The following is a 23,946-nucleotide window of genomic DNA, read 5'->3' on the forward strand; positions in this document are numbered from 1 at the left end:
TAGAAAATACCGGACATTTATATTTTCCTCATTTCTATTTTCTCAATTTGTTTCCCAAACAGAAAGCTCAAATACAGGACTGTCCAGTTCAAAACTGGACACCTCGCAACACTAACAAGATACAGTGTGTTGTGGGTCACCATATGCACTGATGGGCCAATCATGCAGCAGCGACATCAGATAACCCAGTGCTAGAGATGAGCCTAGAGGTGGATCCATGGGTCTCCTCAAGACATGGGTGGAAATTGCGTCTTGTCTCCTGAGCGGTAGACCCAGTGGGATGAATCGAGCGCCAGGTGAAATCTTGAATGTCCTTCTTTCATCATTTTGCGCCACAATGCTAATGTTACATATGTTTGCATAGGCTTCTGTGATACAGTTGCTTGTATCTTCTTTTGCCTCATATGTTAGTTACAGATAAAAGAAAAAGAACAAATATTCCCTCAGAGCCATGAATTAGAGATGATAGGACACAGTGTTAACAGCTCTATATAGACTTTTAAAAAATTGGGCTGTGTTACCGGCTTAGTAGATTGTTATAGTCTAGTCTCCAAATAGATATTTAGAGAAGCGTTAAAATAAGACTAGCTGACCAATATGTTATTAAAGCCAATCCAGTGAAAACAGTCAACATTTATAGCTCACTTACATAAGAGACTAATACCTCTAACACTTCCTTAAGGTGCAATTACTGTATCTATATATCTTCAGCATATGCATGTTAAAATGCCCCAAAGCACTAGGCCGTGTTTATGGATTAATGGCATGCAAAAATTTCAGACCAATGTTTAAAATGAGCATTTTTCTTCTTTAGTAATTGCAGAATTTGAGATGACTAATTTAATTATTTCCCACCTGTAATTTAATATGCAGCACATTATTTGATTTTTCTCAAATATTGTAAAAAAGGATTTGATCCCAGGCTCAAACTTTGTTTGCTAAATTGCAGGCCGGCAGGGTGTACATTTTTTGCCTGATTTTTTTTTTTTAAACAATGAAAAATAGAAGTTATAATAGAAACATTGTCAGCTTTAACTAGTGGTGTTATAGTCGTGTGAATGGTAGCGCTATAATTATCGTTTGAAAAGCAATTAAGATAAAAGACAGTACAAAGAGATGAGCCAACTATCTAGAGAATATATTCGTAGCAAAATAAATCCTAACATCAAGCTAAACAATTTTTTGGTGGTCCATGAACTCTAGACTTCAATAAATATATATACATGCCCAAATAAGCTGGGTATTTTAACTTCCCTTGGGATCCATACAATTACAGCAGTTTCAAATTGTCTAGACATACACACACATCATGTTATAAATTATTGCAGTGTTACACACACGCACACACATATACACAAGACTATACATATACACATCATATACACTGTGTGCATGTGTATATGTACTCTCTATGTATTTATCACATATCACACACAAGCATGTAAACACTTGGCAGGCACAAAGCATATACATTTCACCTTACAATTCAGTATTATATTACATTCATTCCTTATTGTTGTTTTATGTTTAGCACTAATTTTGCTTGCAAGCCCTAACGGAAGAGCCCCATAAAATAGAACAGAAAATAATCTTCTGTACTGGTTTATTAACCCAATAGGAATCCTATGGGATTTAATACCTTTAATATCCTATAAAATTCCAAAAATAGTTTAAAAAATCCTTATAGAACAAATACAATTTTCTTTTAAATTCTGTAGGCTTTTAGAGTCATTTCAATATTGCACAACTGGGTTTATGTGCACTGTATTCAATTTTACAGGACTTTTCCATAAGGGAATAGTTCCTGAGTTTAACTAATGCTTTGCCTTTACACATAAGTATTTCTGAACCTATTAAATCAACCAACTAATCTTACGCATGAAACATTAGACAAGAATGAAGTATCTGCAATTAGCAAATGGCTTTGATGTGACTAAATATCAAGCTCTGTGCATCACCAGTGCTCTGGGTTTAAGTCCCAGATGTGGCTGTTGTCCTAGACATGCTGAATGTAAATGTTTGGAGTATATGCATTTCCAACCAGCTGAGTCTTCAAGCAGCAGCACTACTGGGTTCAGAGAGATGGAAAACCAGATTCTACTTGCTATTAGCAGTAGAAAACCAGATTCTACTTGCTTTAGCCCAGTGGTTTTCAAACTACGGGTCGCAGCCCAGTACAGGGTCATGGGATGTCACAGGCACTGGGTCTCATTGCTGCAGGGTGATCAGTGGGGGTGCTAAGGCAGCTCCCTGCCTGTCCTGGCACTGCAGACTGTGCTGCACCCCCAGAGATGGCCAGCAGCAGGCCTGGCTCCTAGGTGAGGTCAGGGGGCAGAAGAACACACAGGGCTCCACACACTGCCCCACCCTGAGAACTAGCTCTGCACTCCCAGTGGTTTGGAATCTGCTGCCAGGAGAGGCAGGAAGCTGCGTTAGCCCGCTGCTGCACCGCTGACGAGGAGCTGTTCGAGGTCAGCCCCTCCTGTCCCAGCCCTGACACCCCCAAAGCTAAGCTCTCATCCGAGCCCCACCCCAGAGCCCACATTTTAGTCAAATTATGTTGGATCACGGGCATCAACAGTTTTCTTCAACTGGGTTATGAGGAAACTAGCCTGAAACCCGCTGTTTTAGCCCCCCCATGAATAAAAACCAGAACGAACCGGTCCCAATGAAAAGGCAATGAAAATACCTAGGTAGCTAGTGGCTTTACACACAGAGATGTTCTGCAACAAGATAACGGTCGCGTGACTAATAGGCCAGCTCCTTTGCTAAGTATGCGACAGCCAAGCTCTCCTGACATCAGATAAATCTTTGAGGCATAAGCAGTTCTAGGGGAGGATGTGAACTGGTGGGGATTGCTCATCTCTTTGTGCAAACACAAAAATACTTCCCCACCCAGGCAGCTGGGGAAAACACCCACCTGTATCATAGCAGATGAGAATGCTAACAAAAGCATCCTGACAGGAGAACATAATGGAAGAAATGATGGCTAGAACATTGAAATACCAAATTCAAGGTTGTCGATAGGTGATATTGGGTTTTTAATGCTAGTCAAATAACCACATTGTCACCTATGGAGTTATTTTGAAATAACCCGCCTTATTTCGAAATAATAAGTGGAGTGTCCACACTACTAAGCCCGTTATCTTAAAATATCGGACTAGTTATGTGGAAATCTGTACTCCTGCTTTCCTCAGAGAATAAGCTTATTTCAAAATAGTGATTTCGGGAGTTATAATTTCCTGGTGTAAACATGGCCTCAGAGAACTTAGATTCTAAGCACTTTTGGACAGGGACTGTCTTTTTGTTCTGAGTTTGTGTATCTACTACAATCACAGAATCACAGAACACTAGAACTGGATGGGACCTCATGAGGTCATTAAGTCCAGTCCCCTGCCCTCACGGCAGGAATGAGATGTGGGTCCATGCTTCAGGGTCCTAGGTGCTACCTTGGTACAAATGCTAATAGAGAACTGGGGGTCGGGTGGTATGGGAGGGAAAAGAGTGATGGAAGGAAATATGTTTCCCAACTGTTGAAAGGGTATGGGATCAGAAAATGAATATACCCACCTTTTTTTTAACAATGCACTTGAAATGGGATGTAGTTAATAAATGATAACAAGCAGCCATCATGTTCATAACAAGTGTCTATTCTTTCTGAATTTCATGCATAACTAAAATTGATTATTTGCAGAGAGAAACCTTGTACTTTCTCCAGCCCATACTGGTTATTTTCAGCAAACAAGGGGAATCCAGCTAAGCTAACAAGTGCATAGAAACACTCTTTTACCTGATATCTGAACTTGTTCTGTGATCAGCAATGAATATGTCATGTTTCATGCAACATTCATCCAAAGATCTTAAGGTAATTGACAAACGTGAATTAATTAAGCATTGCAACACCCTTGGTGAGGTAGTTATCAGCATGCATATTTTGCAGAAAGGAAAAGCAAGACACAGGGCATTAAGTGACTTCCCTAAGGTTACATAGCGACATGGAATATCATGGTGAATAGAGCACTGGATGCCCAGTCACCAGCCCTAGCTGCATCATGCCCATGAATGTCAGCAACAGCAATTTTGCTTTCTGCATGAGAAAAGTAAAAATAAAAAAAAAAATCACATCTGCATTCCCTCGCCTTCATGCCTTCTCCTGAATCTGCAGCTGCAGACTTCAGTCTTTCCCCCTTTTTTTGCAACAGTTTTACGTGTTAAAATTGAGAAACAAAACAAATCAATCCTCCATCAAATCAATTTGGATCAATAAAAACAAACGAATATGCAGATTGTAAAGTGGTACACGAAAAATTATGAGATCCTTTGAAATCTGCTGATAAAAAGCCCTATATAAGAGCTAGGTATTATTAATTATTATTATTATTATTATTATGAAGATGGACATATATGTATACACACACACACACACACACACACACACACTATTCACTTTCTTCCTTCCTGTCAACTTGTGGGTAAGAACTTCTATGGGTCTGGAAATGGCAATAAGTGACCTGCAAATAAGAATTTGCTGCATCCCTCGTCTAAATTGCTATTTCCATAAGCACAGCAATGACAAAAGCATCTAAGACTGTCTCTAGACTGCAGAGCTTCTCCAGGATACCACAGGTATTCTGGAAAAGCTCTGCCACATCCAAGGAACAGTTTCCGAAAAAGTGGACGCATTCTTTCGGCATCCCTGTATTCCTCATTGTATGAAGAATAAGGGATGTTCTGAAAGAGGAGGTTTTTCCAAAATTTGGCCCTGTGTAGACAGGCCAAATTTCAGAAAAGCCAAGAGGAAAAAAAAGTAGAAAAAAATATGCAAATTGTGGTTGGCAATTTGCGTATCTTTTTCCGACTTTTCTCAGTAGTCTAGACACAGCCTAAATGGCGGGAAGAGAATTCCTGCCCTCACCTATAAAAATTGCCTTCCCTACATGACATACTGACCTAAGTGCTTATTGAAAAAGCTGCCTCAGGAGAGCCTAGAACAGATGAGGAGCTGATGCACTAGATCTCTGGGTGAACTAGAACACAGACGGGGTTTTCCAAGGAGATGGCGGGTCCCACTTCTGTTCCCGCTGGAGGAAATGGCAACATTTCCACAGATTCCAGTTATCACTCACGAACAGATTTACCTGGCGTGGCTCAGGAGTGTAACGCAAGAAAAACGGTTGGTTTTGTTGGGAAATCAGAGGAGGAGCGGTGGGGGTAGGGATGAGGGAGGGAGAGAAGGGTACATCCGGGTGGGTGGGAAAGAACCTCCAGGCCCCATGAGAAGCTGGGTGGGGAGGAGGGGAAATCGCTAGGGATCCTCACAGCAGGGGGGGCAAGGGGGAGGGCATCTCCATGTGCCTGTGTGGAGCAGCGGGGGTAGGGGGAGTATGCAGACCCCTGTAGGTGGTAGGGGAGAATCCCTAGGCCCCATGGCAGGGTATGGGGCAAGTCCCAGGCCCTGTGGCTGCTGGGGGGTGAGAAGGGAACCTTACCTGTAGTAGGTGGCCTGGCTGGTCGATCTCGTGCTGGTGTGACTGTCCCCAGTTCTCCCTCTTCAATATCCCGTCCCCGCTCGCTGCCCCCAGTGGTGTGAATGAGGATTGCGTCCCTCTTCTCTCTGCCCCTCTCTTTCCATGTTGGGGAGGAAAAGCTCCATTCCTGCCACTTTCCATTTCCCAGCACAAGCAAACCCTGACCTTGTTTCACTTAGGGCAGAGCTACTCAACACGTGGCCCATGGGCTGCATGTGGCCTGTGGCCCATTTGTTTGCGGCCCGCGGGTGGGAGTCAAAACAAAATGTAGTCAATATAATGGTCTTCTGTTGAGGTGCGTTTTAGTAGTTAAATTCCTGGACTGTCATTGCTCATTAAAAAGGCCGTCATATGGGTGAAAATTGGGTATATACAGGCAACTGGATAACTGTCGGAAGTTGAGCCATTGTAAACCTTATTTCCCATAGGCACAATGATATAAATGAGGGTTCCGTTCCTGGCCCTATTTGCCTCCTGGGAGTTGTAGTCCCCAGCACGCTGGGCCCAGAGCCAGCCAGGGGCTGTGCCGGTTGGAGGCAGCACGGTGCGAGCTGCTCCCAGAGCGGACCGGGGCTGCAGGCGACTAGCTGACCCTGTGGCTCACTGTGCAGGTGGGCTTGAAAGGCTGGGCCGGAGCAGGGCAGTCATAAATGTGGGGGGTTGTAAGTCGGGCGGTCGTAAGTCCAGGGTCACCTCTATTGCATTTTATTACTATCAGCAGAACTGGACTTCAATGGGGCCTGCGTGTTGTGTAGTCTCGCCTTAATCTTTGTATTTATGCCCGTCAGCATGAAATAAGCTATTTGCATATATTTGAATATATATTTGCATGTATATGCAACCACACTTAAGTTGCAGCCCTCGGCATGTGCTGAGAGTATCATTGTGGCCCCCGGGGCTTCCAAAGTTGAGTAGCCCTGATCTAGATGGTGTTTGGTCCTGCTGTGAGAGCAAGGAAGTGGGCTTGATGGTCTCTGAAGTCTCTTCCAGTTCTAAGATTCTAGGATTCTATGAAGTGTGCGGTGTTATTACTTTTGCAATGCTATCCAGATGCCAGGAAGATGGCCAGGTAAGCTATCTATGTAATGAACATATGGCTAAATGTACCAGAAAATTAAAAGACCTGGTGGTTATACAAAAGACGACATTCTTCCTAAACTTACCTACATACGCACCTAAACATACACACATATCCAAATAGAGTGTATGTCATGTACCGATACAAACACAGAGGATGGATGGAGAGGAGGGCAAGGTTTTCTTGGCATGAGTTTTGGATTGCTTATGAGTGGCAGCTAGTTTTATTTTTCATGCCCTATTTGCCATTTTCTCTCTGTTTCGTTGGGATTCAGAAACAGGACCCTACTCAATTGCCTCGGTCTTGGCTACATCCATGAACGGCAGCTGCACTATACCACAGCAAAGTGGATTGCTGTCGTGATTTTACCACCAGGTCATCCAACCCTATCTGAGTTGATTCCATTTTACATAATGCATCTCCCGGTCCTTATATATTCCAAAGCATCGTTAGCTCCGCTGACGGAGTCTTTAGATGTATTGAAGCAGACCAAACATCTGGAACGAACAGGTGGAATTCAGCTACACTTACCGTATATTTCTTTTTTAATGGTGTTTGGCTTCTCTTTAATTGCAGACTGATTTTTCCCGGCGACCCAAATGTCACTCCATGCATGTGTGAATTTAATTTAATTGGTAATGAGTTAAAAACGGATCGTTTCAGAAGAATTTTTGATGTTAACTAATGAGGCATCACATTCCATATACATTCGTTTCTTGATTCTTTTTGTTCTCTTCCCTGCCTTTTAAAGTGGTGAGAGTCTCATCATGTCTTCCTAAAGTATTTGGGATTTGTCTACACTGAATTGTAATCCCAGGTCTCTGGGACCTGGGATTGTGAGTCTGCTGTTTCCCAGTCCATCCTTGAATGTCCACAGTGCGTTATAAACCTGGGCTTACAATTGCTGGACCCTGGTCTCACCGCTGCACCAACGTCCAGACTTGGGTCTCCAGCTTGAGTGGTGTCCACACTGCAAAGCAACAAGGCTTGGACCTGTGTCACAGCAGGACTTGGATACTGTCCCATCCCTTGGTACCATCCTAAGACTGCCAGCTGCCCTTGTTGGAATGCTTTGTGTGTGGACAAAAGGAGTGCCTGGGTCACAGCCCAGGATCACGGTGCAGTGTATTCTCAGGGTACATCTACACAGCCCCCAGCAGCGAGCTTCTGAGCCCGGGTTGACGGACCCATGCTCATGCTCCCCTATTAAAAATAGCTGTGTAGACAGAGCTTTAATTGTGGTGCGGGCTTGGGAGGGGAGTTGGGCTTCAGAGGTTCCAGAGGAGTTTTAAACACGAGCCTTTAGTGGCAGGGTATCTTAAAGCCCCTGCCTTTTGTATTCAAAGTGCTTGAGCGGGGAACAGCTTTGACATGCCCAGCTGGACTCTCTCTGCTCTGTGGTTGGGAGGGGAGCTGCAGCCTGATTCAGAGCTTGCTACCTGCTTGTCCATGTGATGCAGGTAAGAAGTGACCCTGGCTGAGCAGGAATGTGTGGGCTGATGACCCCTCTTTGCCCACAGTTAGCGGACTATTGGTCAGTACCTCTGCCAGGTCCTCTTTTCGACTGGACTTTCCCAACCCTACAGGTGTGGCCCCAAACCACACTGTTCCATAACTCAGCATTTCCCTAGGAAACAGCCCCCAGTATTTCTCCTTTACAATGTGCTTAACAATCCCAGAAGCCCAGAGTTTGCTCCAGAATCGCTCTCCGATGCACATCCCTGATAGGTAAGACGTTGCCTGCCTCTCAGGAAACACCACAAGTTTGCTGAGGAACCCGCTCCCAGTTCTGACCACGCCCACCTCAGCGGTGCTTCACAGCTGTTTCAAGACGCTCTGCAAATAGCGCAGGACGGCGTCACTTTTCCTAACCATCCACGGCCTTCACTGCTTGGCTGTTTCCTCAAAAGGCACAGGGGGCCCACTTGCGAGGGGCCCCGGGAAGGTTCTGCCTTGCAGAATGGGATGCAGGGTACAGGGGGTTGGCTGCTGTGGTATTCAATCAACGTTGATACACTGGAGGATTGTGGGGGCAGGCAGAGATGAGGCCAGACCTGGGAGGGAGGAGTAGCAACCATAGAAGATACTGGACCGTGGTTTACATAGACCCAACCATCTGTCATCTCCAAGCAGTGATATATTTTCAGATAACCCTGTTAGCACTGGATGAAAATATATCACTGCTTGGAGATGACGGATGGCTGGGTCTGTGTAAAGGTTTTTCCTGCTGACAAATGCGGCTTCATCAAAACAAGGATTTTTAGGGAGAAAATGTAAGTATGGCCCAAACCTCGGAGGTCCTCAGTGCCTTCAACTCCCACTCAAACCTCAGAATCTCTTTCTCTTAGGCTGTGTCTACATTGGCAAGATTTTTTTTGTGCAAAATCTTGCCGCCTGTCTACACTGGCCACGAGTATTTGTGCAAGAACACTGACTTTGTAATATACAAAATCAGGGGTTCTTGTGCAAATACTCTGACGCTCCCGCTCAGGGATAAGTCCTCTTGCGCAAGTGTTCTTGCACAAGAGGGCCAGTGTAGACAGCAACGTTAATTTCTTGCGCAAGAAAGCCCAAAGGCTAAAATGGCCATCGGAGCTTTCTTGCGCAAGAGAACGTCTACACTGGCACGGATGCTTTTGCGCAAAAGCAAATCTTTTGGGCAAAGGCACATGCCAGGATAGATGCTCTCTGGCACAAATACTTTTAACAGAAAAACTTTTCCGTTAAAAGTATTTGCGCAAAATCATGCCAGTGTAGATGCAGCCTTATTGTTATAACCCATCCTTTCAGAAATAAATATTGTTTCTCTCTGTACCTGATATTGCCCTTGAGTTTGTATTTCACTGCATAAGTTATATTCTAAAAGAATAGAAAACCTTAGTACCCAATACACCTATGGATATACTGATTCCCCGCTAAGTGCAGGCCTCTCCAGGCCCTTATTTTGATGTAAAAATTCCCTGCGTGCTTCTAAAGCAAGTCATGTAAACAGGGATGGTTCTCTGCTTTCTCTGAAAAGAGCATATACTGCGGCTGTGTTAGTCTAGCTGTATGTATCCCCTTCCGGGGATGTGACTTTGCGAGATCTGGAAGCCTATTTTTGCCGCATCTGTCTAAAGGAATATTTCCAACACACCAATGAACAGCGCACTGACTCTCCAATTCCCCCGCGTCAACCCCACAAGAGGAAGGCCTCTGTGTGGACCCCTCCTGATGGTCGTAATGAGAGTCTTGGCTTCTACATCGATTGCTTCCACAAACATGCACGGGCTGACAGTGCCAGCAAACAACATGTAACATATAACCTCACCACGCAGAATGCAATGCTATGCACAGCCTCAAACACAACTCTAACATTATCATTAAAGAGGCTGATAGAGAGGGTGCTCTAGTCATCATGAACAGAACAGATTATGAACAGGAGGCTACCAGACGACTCGCCAACATCAGATTCTACAAGCTTCTCTCCCTTGATTCCACTAAATAATGCCAAAAAGAATTAAACCATCTGCTCATTAAACTTCCTGCTACAACTCAGAACCAAATCTACCCAACCCCCCCCCAAATCCCCGACTAAGAGTTTTCTATCTGCTACCTAAGATCTACAAACCTGGAAATCCTGGACGATCCATCGTCTCAGCCATTGGCACACTTACAGCATGGTTATCTGGTTGTATTGATTCTTTCCTCAGACCCTGTGCTACCAACACTCCCAACTATCTTCAAGACACCACCGACTTCCTGAGGAAACTACAGCACATCAGTAACACCATCCTGGCCACCATGGATGTAGAAGCTCTTTACACCAACATTACACATGATGATGGATTACTGGCATTAGAGAACGCTATCCCTGATGACACCACTGCACATCTAATTACAGAGCTCTGTGACTTTGTTCTCATCCACAATTATTTCCAATTTGGGGACAATTTGTATCTTCAAGTCAGTGGCACAGCCATGGGCACTTGTTTGCCCTCACAATATGCCAACGTTTTTATGACTGACCTTGAACGTTTTCTCAGCTCTCGCCCGCTAGCGTTCTTACAATACATTGATGACATTTTCATCATATGGACCCACAGCAAGGAAACCCTTAAAGAATTCCACAAAGATTTCAACAACTTCCACCCCACCATCAACCTCAGCCTGGCCCAGTCAACACAAGAGATCGTCTTCCTTGAGCCCACAGTACAATTACATGAGAGTCACATTTCCACCATCTCATACCAGAACCCTACCAACTGTTACAATTACCTACATGTCTCCAGCTTCCATCCCAGACACATTTCCCAATCAATTGTTTACATCCAAGTCCTAAGATACAACCGGGTTTACTCCAATCCCAGACAGAGACAAACACCTGCAGGATTTACATCAAGCATTGTTAAAACTTAAATATTTGCCTGGAGAAGTGAAAAAACAGATTGACAAAGCCAGACGAGTACCCAGGCATCAGCTTCTTCAAGAGAGGCCCGAAAAGAAAACAACAGAACACCACTGGTCATCAGCTCCCAACTTAAACCCCTCCAGAGCATTATTAACAATCTACAACCTATCCTGGAAAATGACCCCTCACTCTCGCAGGCCTTGGGGGACAGGCCAATCCTTGCCTACAGACAACCCCCTAACCTCAAACAAATTCTTTCCAGCAACCATGCAGCAGACTTCCATCATACTCACCCAGGAACCCACCCCTGCAATCAACCCCGTTGCCAACTCTATCCACACATCTATACAAGCGACATCATCACAGGACCTAACCACATAAGCCACCACATCAGAGGCTCATACAACTGCACCTCCACCAATGTGATCTGTGCTAGTAATGCCTCTCTGCCATGGATATTAGCCAAACTGGATTGTGTTTATGACAATGGACACAAATCAGATATTCGAAATGGTAACACACAGAAACATGTTGGGGAACATTTCAATGTGCCCAGGCACTCACTAATGGAACTAAAAGTGTCTGTATTATTTCAAAGCAATTTCAAAAGTCCCCTGGAGAGAGAGACTACAGAACTGGGTTTCATTTACAAGTTTGACACTTTAAATAGATGTTTAAACAAAGACCGAAGCTGGACAAGCTACTATTTTCCTCATCCTAATGACATGCTAAGCACTGGGTACTTAGAATACTTCTAGCCCACTCTATTAGCCTTATTTAGCATGGACACTCTAATTGACAACATTTTTTCTCCTTCTCTTTCCCTCCCCATCCCCTCTCTTTCTCTGCTGTATATTTGCAACTTGGACCCCTTTTCTCCGTTCATCTGAAGAAGTGGGCTGTGTCCACGAAAGCTCATGATACCATCTACGGCTACATCTACACTGGCACTCTTTTCCGGAAATGCTTAAAACAGAACAGTTTTCCGTTATAAGTATTTCCGGAAAAAGCGCGTCTACATTGGCAGGATGCTTTTCCGGAAAAGCACTTTTTCCGGAAAAGCGTCCATGCCAATGTTGACGCGCTTTTCCGCAAAAAAGCCTCGATCGTCATTTTCACGATGGGGGCTTTTTTGCGGAAAACACTACTGTGCTGTCTACACTGGCCCTTTTCCGAAACCGTATTCTGGAAAAAGGTCTTTTGCCCGAATGGGAGCAGCATAGTATTTCCGGAAAAGTGGCTGATTTTCCGGAATAAGTGGCCGGTGTAGACACAGCTTACATGTTTTGTTAGTCTCTAACATGTTTTGTTTGTCTCTGAGGTGCTGCAGGACTATTTGCTGTGTTTTAAGTTTTCTCAACACCTCAGGCAGGGAAGGCCCGTGAGCCTCGGCGAAGTAGGCAGTTGCCTAGAGCGCTGCTGGCCCGGGCACCCGATGATGACGTCACGGCCATTGACGGCCATGCAGGCGGGGGCACTGACCACAGGATACGTTGCTGACCCAATTTCCTGTTGAGCCTAGCTGTTCCCATGGCTTTCCTTCATCCGGCTGCAAGAGCCTGTCGTCTGCCTCCCGGTCACAAGCAGATACAGTGATAATGAAGGAGTCAGAGAACAGAAAAGAGCCCTGCCCAGAAAGCCCAGCTTCTAGCCAGAGATCATAGGAAGCCATTGTCAAAAGTAGGAATATAATAGTGTAGTCGATTAACTGATTAACCGATAAGCAAAAGCTTACAGGTTAATGCTATAGACTACGCAAATTTCTCTCCCCCACTAGTAAATTTTTGTCAGGCTGGTCAGCAGCGTGGCTCAGTCCTGGCTTGTGGTGGATCCGGGACCTACTCCGGCTACAGCACTGTATTTAAAGTGTATTAGGAGTCGGGCAGGCAGCCCAGCTCAGTTCCAGCTCACACTGAGTCTGGGAGCTTAGCTCCTACCCCAGACGGGCTGCTGCCACCCTGCACTGCTGCCTCTTTGTCAGAGGCAGCAGCATAGGGTGACACGCAGCCGGTCTGCAAAGGAAGCTAGTTTTGAAACTGGCTCTCCTCACTGACCAGCTCCCGCCTGGCACCCCGCACTGCTGCCTCTGGAACTCCTGCCCCGGCCCCAGGAACAGCTGCACCACAGCCCCAGCTCCAGCTCCAGAAGCCGCCTGCCACGCGGCCCCATTCCAGGAGCATCCAGGCAGCCACCATAGGGCCCTGGGCCCACCTCCAGCCCTGGAGAGCTAGGGACAGTAGAGAGCTGCCCAGCTTAGCCTCTCACTCCTCCACCACGCCCACCACCACCACCAGCTAGCCTTCTACCAGTAGGCCAGTGAGTCAAGGGCTGCAGGCACGCTGCTACGTAGCTCTGCTAAGGAGGTGGGCAGGACTAAAATTCTCTCTGCGAACCCGTGCAGGCAGGCACTCTAGAGGGAACGTAGTTATGAGAGGTGGGTGGCAAAGCACCACTCCCACGCTGCCCCCTCAACCTTACAGTTCTACAAAGAGCTGGATGACCTACCTGGGGGTGACCCTATCTCCGCTCCCAGGGAGCACCCCCAGGATACTTTGGGACTTCTGGAACCATCCCAGAGTTGACCAAACCAGCAGGAGGAAATGGTGGGTGAGGGTACCAAGGGAGACCCACAAAGGATGGTTTGGCATCCACAGATGCATGCAGTCAGGAGTTATTTTTTACCCCGAGGAGGCTAGCCAGTCACAGCAGTTGGAGGCTGGGGAAGCACACACAGCAGAGGATATGCCTGGTAAGTGGCTGTGATTTTTGGAAGTGCTGAAGCAAGTTGCTGGGGGCCGGAGGTTTGCAGAATGAAGACTGAACTGTGTGCTGCTAGTACCCACACAGGACTAGTCAGCTGGGGACAGGATGTTCCTCTATAGCAGGGCCGGGCAATACAAAAACCGCAGTCTGCCAGGGTTAGTCCCTGTGTTTACCTGCGCTTCTGCCGCGTTGGCCACAAATGATGATCCACAGCCAATGAGAACTGCGATCCTCTGATACCTGCAGAAGTGCAGGTAAACATAGTGGTGGGGGTCCTCCAGGGATTAACCCTGCAGACCGGATCTGGCGCTGGCTGGAATTTGCCCACCTCTGCCCCACAGTGATATTCTAGTCTGGGAAGAAAGTCCCTGCTTGCAACTTCCTGCACAGGCCAGTGTTCCAAAAAATACATGTGGCAGGCATCTTTCTCGACCAGCCTGAGTTAATGTCAAAGATACGCCCACAGTGGTCCACAGATGCCTGGAGAGCTGTGGAGAAACACTCCTTGTGATTAATGTATTTAAAAGCTAGGTGGGCTGGTGCAGAACTGGAATACGCGTACCATCTATCACCCCTCCACAGTTAGATAAGCCCGACAGTGCAAACCCATCCGTGATTTCATGCATGTTGCCCGGTGTCATGGTCTTTTGGAGCAGGATGCGATTAATGGCCCTGCACACGTCCATCAGCACGAATCCAATGGTGGACTCCCCTATGGCAAACTGACTGGTGATGAATCAATATCCACCTGGAGTAGCCAGCTTCAGAAGGTTCGACTGTCACTGCTCGTCATCCCAGGCTTGCATCATGATGGAATCCCACCACTCAGTGCTTGTTTCCCGAGCCCCAAAGCAGCTTGTGTCTGTGGTCAGCACTTTCGTGAACTCTGCAAGAAATCTTGTGCCGTACCTACTATGCGTGGCAAGATCAGTATCGGACTCCTCCTCATCACTTTGCTGGGTAAGGAATAACTCGACTGCTCTTCATGATGTGTTAGCAAGACCTTTCGGCATTCTCTTCTCCAGTTCAGGATCCATTCCCACTGACCGAGAAGGCAGAGCACGCAGCCCAAAAGCCATTGAAAGATGGTGCCAAATGCAGACAGAAGCACATAGGTTGCTGGGATACAAAGTGATGCACCATGGGGCATTAGGACAGGACCCAAGATGCCCCACAACTGCCCCCTTTCTGGGTTGTGGGAGCTTGGGCTGTCAGCCCAGGGCTACACAGAGCTTGGGTACTCAACCCCAGCCCTGGTGACACGGAGCTTAGGCAAATGGTGACACCATGGGTGTGTCTAGACTACATGGCTCCGTTGATAGAGCCATGTAAAGTAGCTTATTCGACATAGTCAATGAAGCAGGGATTTAAATAATCCCCGCTTCATTAAACTAAAAATGGCTGCCGTGCTGTGCCGACAATCAGCTGATCCAGCACAACGCGGCAGTCTATACGCGGCGCAGTCGACAAGGGAAGCCTTTGTCGACTGCTCCTGTAAGCCTTGGAAACGAAGTTTACAGGAGCAGTCGACAAAGGCTTCCCTTGTTGACCGCGCCATGTCTAGATTGCCGCGCTGTGCTGGATCAGCTGATTGTCGGCACAGCGCTGTGGCCATTTTTATTTTAATGAAGCGGGGATTATTTAAATCCCTACTTCACTGACTATGTCGAGTAAACTACTTTACATTGCTCCGTCGACGGAGCCATGTAGTCTAGACACACTCAATGGCTGTGTCTACACTGGCAAGTTATTCCGGAAAATCAGCCACTTTTCCGGAAAAACTTGCCAGCTGTCTACACTGGCCGCTTGAATTTCCGGAAAAGCACTGACGATCTAATGTAAAATCATCAGTGCTTTTCCGGAAAAATTATGCTGCTCCCGTTTGGGTAAAATTCTTTTTCCGGAAAACTGTTCTGGAAAGGGGCCAGTGTAGACAGCACAGTAGTGTTTTCCACAAAAAAGCCCCGATCGCGAAAATGACAATCGGGGCTTTTTTGCAGAAAAGCGCGTCTAGATTGGCCATGGGCGCTTTTCCGGAAAAAGTGCTTTTCCGGAAAAGCGTCCTGCCAATCTAGACGCGCTTTTCCGGAAATACTTTTAAAAGAAAACCTTTTCCATTAAAAGCATTTCTGGAAAGTCATGCCAGTGTAGACGTAGCCAATGTGTCTCTGGCTGGACCCTGTGTGCTGACTGGGAGGCTCAGGCCAGCCCCGCACAGTGTCCTGTTTTTACTTTGGGAACTATCGCCTCCTGAACACTACACTTCTGTTTACTCCGGCAACTTGAGCCCGGCTCAACTTGATGAGTCATTCTGCTCATCCTGACAAAGCAGGGAGCTTGTGTATATTAGAAGGGCTTTCGAAACATGGACAAAACCGCTCATTTTTCAAATTTAATGTTAAAAAAAAATCCTGTGTCCATTCAGCCTCATGCTTGAGGGGGAGAATTTCCCGGAGATCATCACAGGAGGAAAGGGCTTTTTTGGAAGAAGGAGCTCAGAAGGTGTGCGCAGTGGATGTGAATGACAGCGTTAACTATGGATTCCACAGCGCGGCTCCACCATCTACTTTCTATTCCAGAGAGTTTGCGTGCCTCTGTGTGTGTGTGTCTGTCTGTTCAAGAACTCCTAAACGGTAAGTGCTAGGACCACCAAATATGGCATGCAGCTCCCTCTTACCATAACTTAAAGCAAGGTGAGGGTGTGGTTGAGCCAGGAAAATGGGATGTGCCTAGAATGGGACTGCTTCTCAGAAAACCATACAGAAAAGAGACAATCACCAGGCAGATGAAACAGGCTGGCTCCTCCCACCCCCACATCTGCCGCGCTTTAGGGAGGGCGGGTGGAGCGGAACGCAGCTCCAGCTCCCTGATTTGTATGAGAACATTTCTGGCCGTTCCCCTTCATCAGGGGGTGAGGGGAAAGTGCACAGTTTGCCGCACTCCTCACTTTGGCTAGAAGCCCAGGGGACAGATGAACGTGGACCTGCCCCAGCCAGGGGACATGCAGTCCTCTTCCAGCTGTGGAGGTGTAGTAGCCATGGAGAGGCACTTCTCACCTGGCCCCAAGCTGCTGGGGTGAGAGAGGGCTGGGGTTGTCCTCTCTCCCTCTAGGGCAGTCTGCATACTGAACCCTCATCCCCATCCCCACCCCAGAGCAATGACTTAAATGAAGCCTGGACCTTTTCATGTTATTTTCCAAAACCCCAAAAATTCATTGAGTTAAGGATCTGAGCAACACCAGGTACATCTCTCAGTAATACACACAAAGGGGGGAAATGGGAAAGCTGCTAAAGGGACCAGTCATAGATTTTCTGTAATTAACAGTTCATTACATTGATTTTTGAAACACTAGCTCTTTAAAAATAAGAGTGGATGCACTGTGGCCCAAGCAGTTGTGCCTGAACTCTCCTGTCACGGTTAGTAACTGATAACATTGACACTGTCACAGGCTTTAGTGAGACTGGGCAGGGCTGGGCTTGGCAAATTCAATGGATCAGGTAGGACGTCTTCCATATAATACATGGGACTGAATTGGAGAAGTGGATTTTGGATCAGGTTTGTAGTTTAGTGAATGTATCCATAGATCTTGTTTAGCACTGTGTTTTGATGCAAGTCAGAACTGGGAGAGTCTGAATTAGACTCAGGGTAAATTCTCATTTTAAAAATATTTTTTCTTTAATGTTTCCAACTTTTGTTGAAATTCACCTCCCTCAATGTCAGCCTTTGTTAAAGTAGCTAATCAGTTGCAATCTCTTACTGACTTAAATCCTACATCGCTACATGCTCGTACTATCAAAGATATGCTAAAAATAGAGAAATTTTTGTATATCAGGACAAAAAAATGCATGCAACTTCTTTGCTCACTGATGCAACCAAAACACCCAAGAGTTATTATAATGTGCATTCCCCTGACAGAGACTTTTATTTCATGCAAATTACTATGATTAAGATTCAAATACTTTTTTTCCATTTTCACACATTACTTAATCAATGTGAAGTACTGTGTAAAAATTTCATCTCTATATAACAGTGATTTTGACCAAGTCAAGTGTTGCTGCTAGAATTCTAATCCAGACTTGTGATTCAATTATCATTTTGAGACTTTCTAAATTCAAATTAAGTTTACAAAAAAAGTTAATATCAATATGGATCATTTGTAAGGTGTTATCAAAAGAATTTACTATTGCAAGGGAATGTAAAACATGCGAGGTGGGGTTTTTGATATTCAGCCTGTAAAATGTACTGCACAAAATGAAATCTGGGCATTAAAATGGATAGTGTGAGATACATGCTCATTTATGTTGTGCTTAGCTTTTAAGTTCAGCCATATTAATAGCCTACAATGTCTCCTGGCTATACCAATAGGTACATTTAAACTCATATTAGAATATTTTAATCACATATTATTTGGAAAGTGGAAAAGCCCCCTTTGTAAACTTTGCATTCTATGCAATTACACGATGCTACTAGTAACATTTTAGATTTTAAGATCAGAAATAATGATAAGGATCATCTAGTCAGACCTGCACAACACAGGTCATAGAATTTCCCCCAGTAATTCCAGCATCAAACCCAGTAACTTTTAGAAACTAGACACACCACTTAGACATACCACTTACGTCTTCATGTCAAGACTCCAGATCAGTGGTGGGCAACCTGCAGTCTGAGGGCCACCTGTGGCCTATTGGGACTCTATGTGCGACCCAGAAGACATTTTGTTTGCTGTTGTTCACGTGTAGGGTTGTCAGATTCTGCTGGCTGCTATCCATGTAGTTTTTTCCTATGGGTACAGGTTGAACCTCTCTTCTTCGGGATTCTCTGGTCTGGCAACATATTGCCGGACCAGAGAGCCCCTGAACCACAGGGCAGGGTGTCCATGGGGTTGACATAAGCAGCAACCCTGGGATATCGGAGCCGCAGCAGCCCCGGTAGCATGGGGGAGTGGAGCCATGGTAGCTCTGGTGGCCTCAGGGCAGCAGAGCTGTGATGGCTCCATGGTCCAGCGTAGCGGAGCCATGGCAGCCCCAATGCCCTGAATCCTGGTGGCCCTGGAGCTAGGAAGCCACAGCAGCCCCAGGATAGCGGAGCCCAGCAGCTCTGGGGAGCAGAGGCCTGGCAGCCCCAGTGTCACAGCAGCCCTGCCACTGCAGAACTGTGGTAGTGTTGGTGCCTGAGAGCCACGGCAGCTCCAGTGGCCCTGGGGCTGTGGAGCTGCGGCAGTGCTGGGACAGCAGAGTCCTGGCGGTCCTGGGGCATTGGAGATGAGGCAGCCCTGGGGTGGGTGGAGCAGGGATACGGTGGGAATTGGCCAGCAGAGCTGGGAGCCAGCAGCCTGAGGCAAGGGAGCTCCAGTAGGTCCGCTGACAGACCCTGGGAGAGCTCGGAGTCCTGTCAGCAGAGGGGTGGTATTGACCTCCCCTGGTCCGGCAAACTCCCTCATTTGGGACTAGTCAGGTCCTGAGGGTGCCAGACCAGGGAGGTCCGACCTGTACTCCCAAAGTGACATGTATGTGAAGCGAGGGCCGGTGACGTGAGGTACAGGCTGGGTGCGCACAATATTGACTGTGAGAGCCGTGCGCTCCCTCTGCCTCCAATCAAAGAGCTGCTACGATTTCGTCGGCACTCCCTGCAAATTCTAAGGCCTCAAGCACAGTGAGCAAAACTGCCTTGCCCTGGAAGACCGTCTTGGGTACGACAATCTTGCGGCTCCCTGAGATGAAGGAGGGCCACTCCCGCAGCCCCCTCACTAGCCTAGGTTGCCCATTGCTGCTCCAGGTGCTGAAGCATCCACCATTTCCTTTGCCATTGGCCATCCCTGTGACACATTCTTTTGTGTATCAACCTGGAAAAGAGAATGGGAAGCTTCTAGATGTCCGCTGGAAAATGAACGGGAGCCATTACTGTACTGCAGTAACATGCCACGGTTACCTGGTCTCCGACACCCGGCATGTGTCTGGTTGTGGATATGATTCTGTTGGCAATTTTGTTTTGCTTTCCTTTCTCACGAGAAAGAAATTCGATATTGTTATTAACTATCGAGGCACGCCGTAGGGTGCATCAGCTCTGAACCGCTCGAGAATAATCCTAAACAATCCTTACCAGTTTCCTTCAGAGAAGGAGTGCCCTTCTGTGTACAATCATACAATCTTTTGTTTGAATCTCTGGCATCTAATTTTAGACAGATTGCCCTCTTAAAAAGGCCTGCCACTGAGCCTCCTCTGCATGTTTAATGGCAGTGACCAAAGATAAGCACCCACATAGGAAAGATGGAGAGTTTTAAAATTGATTTTTCCACTCCCAAGAGACATGACTTGTGTTTGATATTGTCTGATGAATCCATACAGAAGCGTCTCAGCACTGGTGCGCTTTGAAATGGCCCTCCCTGTTGCTAGAGATGATCTGAAAATCTCCAGAAAAGAGCAAGTTACCTAGGTACCAGTCTTTCCATTGACGTCAGCGGGGTCTTTCACCGAGAAGCAGCAATCTTTTCCTCTTAAAGCGCCCAGCAACAAGAAACAGACATTTAGAAACACTTGCCCCCCTTCTCCACTCCAGCAAAAGCCCCGTCAGCAGTTGTTAAGGTCCAATTCATCTTCATGGGCCTGGATGGGAGAATGTGTAGTGCAAACTAGCTTTGTAGGCTCTTTCCCCAAAGATGTCCATGACAGGGCAGGTGGACGTACTGTCATGCAGCTCCCACCATGCAGAACAGAGGCTGCTACAAGGCTGTGGCTGCACTAGAGGCTATGGAGTGACTTTGTTCTTTATTGCCACTTCATAGCCTGGAGAATCAGGCCGTAAGTTTAATGAGCAAGTGCTGGGTGATGCTGGAGGCCTGTGACATGCAGAAGGTCAGGCTGAAGGATCTGGTGATCCTTTTTTGCCATCAGTTCTGTGACCTGAGGGCAGAATGTGCCTTAAGTGCATGTTTTCCCTTCCAGTGACTGTACTGTAAAAATCAAACTACTGACTAAAAGGCAAGAAATTTAGGAGATAAATGCTTTACTGGATTAATGCTGTCACTGTCCATGTCATATTTTTTGTTTTCTGAATAGAATGTTTGGCACAAGTTAGGGCCTCTTCATCAGAGCAGTAAAGAGGTGCAGCTTTGAATCACTACACAAGTGTCTTCCCATTTCCACAGGAGAGTTAACCCTCTTCGTTTAGATGCCTAACCAAGAGTTAAGCACTTCTGTAAATCTGGCACCTGGGATCAAATCCTGTAACTTGTGACTTCCTTGGGAGTTTCGCCTAAGCAGGGAAGGAGGCAGGCCTAGAATTCCAAACCCAGCCCTTCCTCTAGATTTTCAAAATGGCAGCCACCATTAGTGGGGTTTAGCTAAAACTCTGGATCTGCCTATCCCCAAACTTAGAGTCTTCAAAATCCATACCTGAGCTTTGCAGCTTGGGTTCATCTGTGCTTCTGAGGAAGCAGCACTTTTAGGATATTGTAAGGAACACAGGGGGGATTTAGTGGCTGACTCAACTAGCCAGTGAAACCAACAGAACATTTCTTCCTGCCTACAAGTGGAATTAGATCCAATGCTTAATGTAAAAGAGTTTTTTTTCCCCTGGTGCTGCTTCCTACCAGAATCAAAATTTCATTTTATTACAATCAACTAGATCCATTGTGGACTGTAAAACTACGTCTACACTGGCGGCTTCTTGCGCAAGAACTGTTTTGTGGAAGAGTTCTTGCACAAAAGGTCTTCCACCAAGAGTGCGTCTACACAGCCCTGTGCTTTTGTGCAAGAGCATCTATGGCAGTGTGGATGCTCTCTTGTGCAAGAAAACTGATGACCATTTTAGCCATAGGGGTTTCTTGCGTAAGAAATTCATGTTGCCTGTGTACACTGCCCTCCTGCGCAAGAGCTCTTGTGCAAGAGGGCTTATTCCTCATGGGGAGAGGAATAACTCTTCCGGAAGAAGCCCTGTTTTCCAACGCTGCACTGTAAATTTACTTGCACAAGAAAGCGCGTGCAGTGTAGACATCCGGCAAGTTTTTGCGTAAGAACAGCTGTTCTTGCACAAGAAGCCGCCAGTGTAGACATAGCCGAAGTGTTTGGGACCCAGTCTTGCACCCATTAATAGGAACCTTGCCATTAGTGTCAAAGGGAGCAGGTTTTTGGTCCTTTCATCTGTTGCTATTCTTCAGCTGCTGGAGTTAGCCTGATGAATATTGCTAGCCAGGACTCTCTAGAGACATAGGCAATGAACAGCCCCAAAGAAAGAGAAGCCAGCTGAAAAACAAGAGCTCCTAGCTTCAGTTTCTGGGAGGGAACATTTTTTAAAATATAAAATCCAAATTTGGGCCGAAGACACGAACTCCTCAAGGAGGATAACAAGACAGGGTCCTTAGAACTTTGTGGGAGCATTTTGTTGGCAGAAATAATTCTGCCTAGAGCCTTCGTTTCATGGGTTAACTTGATTTGGATTTTAATGAAGTGTATTGATTTTCTAATCAACACAATCAATGATCCATATGAAAGAAAAACATCTAAATGTAAACATAAAGGAGTGATCGATATCAACTAAGGGCCCATTAAAACAGGTGCCCCTGGGGGGAAACTCATGTGGGTGAAGTTACTCACAGGTGTGTTTGTTTGATCAGGTCCTCTAATAATTCTATATACAGGCAGACCCCGAGTTACGCGGATCTGACTTATGTCGGATCCGCAGTTACGAACGGGGCTTTTCTCGCCCCGGAGGACTGGAGCGGCGGGACGCCCAGATGCGTTGCAGTCCCGCCGCCCCCGTCCTCCGGGGCGAGAAAAGCTGCTCCACGTCTCCCTGGTCTGCTGCGCCTGGGCTGTCCCGCTGCGGGCGTGCTCCAAGGCTTTGCTCCCCGTCTCCCTGGTCAGCAGACCAGGGAGACCGGGCAAAGCTGTGGAGGACGCGGGCGGCCCTGCCACCCGCGTCTTCCTGGTCTGCTGGGGGAGGGGGGTGCAGCTAGTGCCCCCCCCTCCCCTCCCCAGCATACCAGGCTTTTCTTGCCTACACCTGGGGTAGAGCAGCTGGGGCGCTGCCGGGTTGGTCCCGCAGCGCCGCTCCTCGGTGCTACTGTACCAACCCGGCAGCACCCCAGCTACTCTGCCCCAGGCGTCCTGATTCAGCCGCTGCTGGTCAGTTTCAGCAGTGGCTGAATCAGGACGCCTGGGGCAGAGCAGCTGGGGTGCTGCTGGGTTGCTCCAGTAGCGCCGAGGAGCGGTGCTACTGGAGCAACCCAGCAGCACCCCAGCTGCTCTGCCCCAGGCGTCCCCAAGTCAGCCGCTGCTGAAACTGACCAGCGCTGACTACAGGAAGCCCGAGGCAGAGTTGCTCTGGCCTGGGCTTCCTGGAATCAGCGGGTGATCAGTTTCAGCAGCAGCTGACTTGGGGACGCCTGGGTTTCTTAAGTTGAATCCGTATGTAAGTCAGAACTGGAGTGCAGATTCAGCCGCTGTTGAAACTGATCAGTTTCAGCAGCGGCTGACGCCAGTTCCGACTTACATACAGATTCAACTTAAGAACAAACCTACAGTCCCTATCTTGTACGTAACCCGGGGACTGCCTGTAGCAGTAAGCAACCGGGAAATGTTTGACCAGCAAGGGCAAGGGCAATGGGTTTTGCAGCTATGAAGTCTAACATTTGTATATATGCAGGCAGTAAACTATATAAAGCCCACAGACAATGTTTATAGTGCATAGGCGTTAATGAGGACAAGCAGTTCATGGAGCCCTTACCTCTAGCGTGGCAGAAGGAGTCATCCCTGGAATGCTTTGGAAGGTTGGGTGAAAGAGAGAGCCAGCAGGCCTAAGGGCAAGAGCAAGCTGTGACACTAAATAAAGAGAACAGAAGCCAGGAGAACAACTCAACAAGCTGTCTTTGTTGTGAGGACCTGTGGGTACAGTCCTCCATCCACATTTGGGCAGGCAGAGAATGGGCAGATCCAGGATGACCAGCCTGAGAGCGAGGCAAGACACTGCCCTCATCAAACCGCCTGTGAAGGACGGAGAGTGAGGAAAAAGAACCACCTGTCTGTTAGAAAGCGGGGGAGGTATGCGACGGGGTGCTGACACTGAGCCAGCACTCTGGCCATTATTAACTGGTTCCTCTGGAGAAGGCCTAACTGGTCAGGACCTGATGACTTGGTCAAACAGGGGGCTAGGAAATTAATGAGTCCATTAGTAGGCCAGTAGTTGAAAAA

Source organism: Pelodiscus sinensis, chromosome 4, assembly GCF_049634645.1.
Source record: "Pelodiscus sinensis isolate JC-2024 chromosome 4, ASM4963464v1, whole genome shotgun sequence".
Taxonomy (NCBI): Eukaryota; Metazoa; Chordata; order Testudines; family Trionychidae; genus Pelodiscus; species Pelodiscus sinensis.